Source organism: Chelonia mydas, chromosome 1 (assembly GCF_015237465.2).
Source record: "Chelonia mydas isolate rCheMyd1 chromosome 1, rCheMyd1.pri.v2, whole genome shotgun sequence".
NCBI classification, from domain to species: domain Eukaryota; kingdom Metazoa; phylum Chordata; order Testudines; family Cheloniidae; genus Chelonia; species Chelonia mydas.
In genome coordinates this window covers 233,197,932-233,203,650 of record NC_057849.1, presented here as the reverse complement: position 1 = coordinate 233,203,650, position 5,719 = coordinate 233,197,932, and positions in this window count along the sequence as shown.

Genomic DNA, 5,719 nt, shown 5'->3' with positions numbered 1-5,719 from the left:
TGACGTTCTATAAAGTGTGTATGATAAATTTGATTATGCTGCCACGTATTTATTGTCAGGGGAAAATATAGTATGATAATTACTCAATCGATGATACAAACATAATCGATACTAGTTTATTAATGTGCTACTGGAACTATTTTTTCTTAAAAGATTTGTGCCATTAGTACTTGTGACATGCTATGGTTTTACTCTGTGATTTCTTTTTTATTTTAATTTTTATAAAATTAGGAGCACTAATTGGAGAAGGGATAAATTCATCTCAAGAGCAGTCAGAAGCAGACTTGGGATTATGTGCGTAAGGATTTGGGGCCCATTGCTCTGCCGGCTCTGAGACTGGAGGCAGAGCGGTGCAGCAATGCTTTCATTCTCATGGTTTTTTTGTAATTTTTGTCTCAGTTTTCTCAATATTTGATTATGATTGATGTAAAATCTTCTCTTTTTTTAAATCACAATTTTTTGAAGCCTGACTCATAATTTTGGAACATTTGGCGTTGGCAATATGGATATTCATCAGAAGGTGTGGGAGCTATGGTCCTGTGACCTTCAGCCAGGATTAGTTCATTGGGCAAATGACCTTCAGCCCCAACTAGATCTGCCTCAAGGCAAAACTAGGAAGATAATTTAGGAGAAGCTGCTTCTACTCATTTTAATGATAAACACACTGGCAGCCTTCTGAGTGATCGATGTGTTTTGATCATCTGAATTTAAAAAGGCTGACTTTAGCACCTGCAATACCCACAGTCATATCTACAGGGCCTCTTAATCAAGGCCGGGTTGCTACCTGCTTTGAAATTCATGGAACAGTCCTGGTTTTCAAACATCTGTGTCTCATCCGATGAACCTAAAACTTGCAGGATCAATTAAAGGGCCTTAAATTAATTTTGCGCATCACAATACAGTGTTGTGGTGATTTTGCATAGTTTCAGCATTATTTGATATCAACAGATGATGACAGCATTGTTTCACAACAACGTGATGACAAAACATGGTTGCGGAATCACATGACCTAATGATATGAGATGCATTGCTCATGGAGAGGAATGTACAGGTTTAGGGGGAATCTCAGGCTAATTTGTCTGGCCAATTCCTAAATCCTAAAGACAGTGTGAAAAGAGATGTGCATTGACAAATTTGACAGTAAGGAATTTAGGACAAAGGAACTAAAAATTTTTGAAGGGTTTTTGATACCCTTTTAACCACATACTCAAAAACTTCCTGAGCTGGAAACAATATCCAGTATTAGTCCCTAATCCAGAGAGAACAATCTTTACAAGTTATCAAAAAAAAAAATGTATCATGGAAGCATTTGGATGATGCAAATTGGTAGAAAACTGTTTCTTATCAGTTTTTTTAATGCTAAAATTATTTTCCTGTTTTCTTGTCTTCCTTTCTTCTGCACAAAATGTGAACTTATGACAGTTTACTGTAGTTTTTTGGCTCATGGAATAACACTGTACATATGCCAGTAAATCAGGATGTACAGTGTCTCTTCTGTATAATTTGCTGGATAACTTTCAATGTCAACCAGACCAAACTGTTTTTCTTGGAGTGAATTTCAATAGTTTTTATATTTATATTGCACATTTCCAACATCTCATCTGTATAAAACTAGAATTTATTCCATTGGGAAACTGAGGAATAATTAATCACTTGTCCGCCAATAGCATCCATTTCACAATTGAATTTATAAAGAATTTCTTGGGGATCTTGGGGTGGAGGGTAGTGGTGCAATTTCTTCTGACCTATGATTTCCATACTCCAGGGTTTTTTTTTGTTTGTTTGTTTGTTTGTTTTTCTACATTCTCCTAAATGTAGTGGGAACATCAGCGTTTAAAATGTGAAATATCCCATTGTATTCTCATTGTATGTTACTGTGGAATTTGTCTGCTCCATCATACAGTGCATATTTCTTCGCTAATCAACCTAAATATTTATTGAATTTCAAAATTAAAACTTTTAAGGCCTGATTCTCACTCAGGGTATGTCTTCACTGAAAAAAAGGTGCATTCTTAATTTGGGATAGATAGCCCGTGTTAGGTAACTCGGATTAAAATAGCAGTGAAGCTATGACGCCTCATCTTTTAACTTGGGTTAGCAGCTCAAGGTCTACCCCAGGCTTCCCAATAGACTTTGCTAGCCTGAGTTAAAAGACTTTCTTTTTCAGTGAAGACATTACCTCAGGTCTCTTTACACCATTCTGTCAGTGTAAAGTGACCTTAAAATGGACATAAATTACATTTACACTTGCTTTACGGACCCTATACAATGCCAGAGTCGTGTAAACGGACCTTTGGCATAAAGCTAATGTTAAATTCTTCCTCGCTTATAAACACAACTATGAAGTATTTGGTGGGTACAAAACTTAAACATGAACAACATTTTAAGATTCATCATTTAGGGCTATCAGTAAATACTAGCCTTCATTAAGGGCCCAATCCTGAAATCTTTGCTCCTGTGATTAATTCTTGCTCAGATAAGTAGTCATTTTGAAGGCAATGGGACTGCTCATGTAATATTTATATGCAATGTAGTTGTAGCCATGTCAGTCCTAGGATATTAGAGAGACAAGGTGGGTGAGGTAGTAACGTTTACTGGACCAACTCCTGTTGGTTTGTAAGCTTGTTTCTCTCACCAACAGACGCTGGTCCAGTAAAAGATATTACCTCACACACCTTGTCTCTCATGTAATATTGGGTTATGTGATCAAAGGCTACAGGATTGGGGTATAACTTTGAACTTAAATCTAAGCTACTTGCTAACTTTAGCTACTCATCATCCTCCCCGGGAAAAAAATTACACAATTTTTGCGAAAAGCTGGTCCATTTCACAGTTGACAAGAAGGTGTGAGTAACAGTAGGGGAAAAATAAGCAAGGGGAAATAGTTTTACTTTTTGTAATGACCCATCCAGTCCCAGTCTTTATTCAACCCTAATTTAATGGTGTCCAGTTTGCAAATTAATTCCAATTCTGCAGTTTCTCGTTGGAGTCTGTTTTTTGAAGTTTTTTTGTTGGAGAATTATAACTTTTAGGTTTGAAATTGAGTGACCAGGGAGGTTGAAGTGTTCTCCGACTGTTTCCCCATGCTAATTTTTCCCCTACTGTTACTCACACCTTCTTGTCAACAGTTTGAAATGGGCCATCCTGATTATCATTACAAAAGTTTTTTTTTCTCCTGCTGATAATAGCCCACCTTAATTGATTAGTTTCGTTACAGTGTGTATGGCAACACCCATTTTTTCATGTTCTCTGTGTATATATATCTTCCTACTGTATTTTCCACTGCATGCATCCGATGAAGTGGGGTTTAGCTCACGAAAGCTTATGCCCAAATAAATTTGTTAGTCTCTAAGGTGCCACAAGGACTCCCACTTCTATACTAAAAAAAGAGAAGTTCTGGGGTAGCGCAGAGTTCTTGCTCCCTTTTGCCACTTAATCCTTTTCTGATGCAATTGGTCGCTGTGCAATACACACATAACAGCCATACGTGTTCAGAATATTATCTTGCAAGTGGAATTAGTTGAATAATGGAAAGCAGACTAATCAAATAATAGCTTTTGAAATATTTTAAAGTAATGAATATTATTTGACCAGCTGTACTTCCATCTCTCCTGGGAGCTGGGATTAGAGTGACTTCCCATGAAATATAGCTGACCCGCATACAAGGGTTTCAAGCTACCTGTGTGAGGTCCAAGAGTTCTGTTCTCCACCCTTCCTTCACCTGCCTGAAATTCTGTTCTGCTGCTATCAGAAACCTTTGAGGTTCTATTGACAGATTTGCCTGACCTCGTCAGTATGTTTCTATACACTTCTTTGTTATAGTTCAAGACAATGGGTTTTTTTTTTAGTTAGCATAGAATTGTGTACAATTAACTGTTCCTTTCAACAAGATAAATTATACTGATTAACCAGTTCTTTCCATGCAAGGATTAATCGCTATTACTAATACCTAAGTCTCCTTGCTGTTTAATGTATTAGGCTGAATACTCAGTTACAGTACACAAATAGAGAATGCATTCATGTTAATTTTCCTATTCATTTTTATTAACGCCATCTAACAAATTTTAAATTCCAAGGAAACTGTTTTTTAACTCAGTCATATTGAAGGTGAATCAAAGGCCAATTAAAATTGAAGTTCAGATTTTATTTTTTTTAGAACACTATTACATTAGACAGATTGCATGGTATTTCAATACCAAGGAAGTACCAGAGTTTGGCAGATTGATAAATAGCATTTTAGTAACAACTTGTAGATTGCATTCACAAAATATTCCAATTTTGATAGATTTTCCTGCTGTGGGTCAGTGCTACCTACTGGAAGTGGCATTTTATATCCAAACATCTCTCTAGAAACTATTGCGGCCTGCTGCTTTCCTCTCATTTTTCAGTTGAGAAAATTCCAGTGTGTGTTAATTCTTTCTGAACTGCAATTCCAAGTATCGTATATACTTGATCATAAGCCAGTTCGTTTATAAACTGACCCCCCCCCAAGATGGATAAGTAAAAATGGAAAATTTTTATGACCCATTCATAAGCCGACCCTATAATTCAGGGGTCAGCAAACTTTGGCTCCTGGGCCCTCAGGATAAGCCATTGGTGGGCCTAGATAGTTTGTTTACCTTGAGCGTCCGCAGGCACGGAGGTAAACCTAAGTCAACAAAGTGTCCCAGCGTGCCAGCCGGGCCGGGACAGCAACTGGTGGAGAAATTTTGGGGGGGGAGAAGCTGGGGGTCAGGGGAGTAACCCCTGTGACCACCCCCCACATGAGCCCACCCCTAGCCCAGGACCCCCACACTCTCCCCATCCCATCCCTTCTTAGCTGGGGAGGGCCAGGGGAGGATGTCTCTGAGCTGTGCAGAGCTGCTCCGGCAGGCTGGGCAGTGCTGCCTCAGCCTGCTCCAGAGGGCCAGACCGGGCGGCGCGGCTACAGCATGTTCCAGCGGCCTGGGCCGGGTGGCACGGCCACAGCCTGCTCTGGAGGGCGGGGCCGAGTGGGGCGGCTGCAGCCTGCCAGCCCGGAGCTGCAGCTGCTTCGGAGGCTGGCGGGAGAGCAGCGCAGCCAGAAGCGGAGAGACTCTGGCCCCACCTCTTCCCTTTTGGCTCCGCTGGCTGTGCTGCCTCTCCTTGCCCCCTCTGTTGCGGGGAGGGGCTGTGTCCCACCTCTCCCTCCTATACCTGTTCATAAGCCGACCCCCTTCTCTGGTGCTTCCCTTTTTTACTAAAAAAAAATCGGCTTATGAATGAGTATACGGTAATTGCAGTACCACTTTAAAATGTATCTGATGGCCCAATATTTTAGGTGCTTTGCTACTTTAATATTGTATTACGTAATGCAGGGAAATAATATGCCATGGGAAACTACCTTCCCCAAGCCAAACGTTTCATCTAAGGAAAACCACTATGACTTCATGTCATTTTTTCCATCTCTGACAAAGCAGTGGTTTAGGTTTAGAGCCTGCTTCCTTTGTGAGCTGGAGAACAGTATGTTTGGTTTTGTGTGGTCTTGTGTAAAACAAATCACCATAAAACTAACAAAATCCCTGAACGTTAGTCCCATGTCTTTACTGTGCCTGTTGTTTCCCTTGTTGTGAATTTTTGCAGTAGGCTGAGTGTGAAACAGAGATTACGCCATACACAGATGGTCTTGATATTGCTCAAAACAGAGGTCCTGAAGCAAATTATGCAAAGATATCCACTTTCCCCTGTTTAAATACTTGGC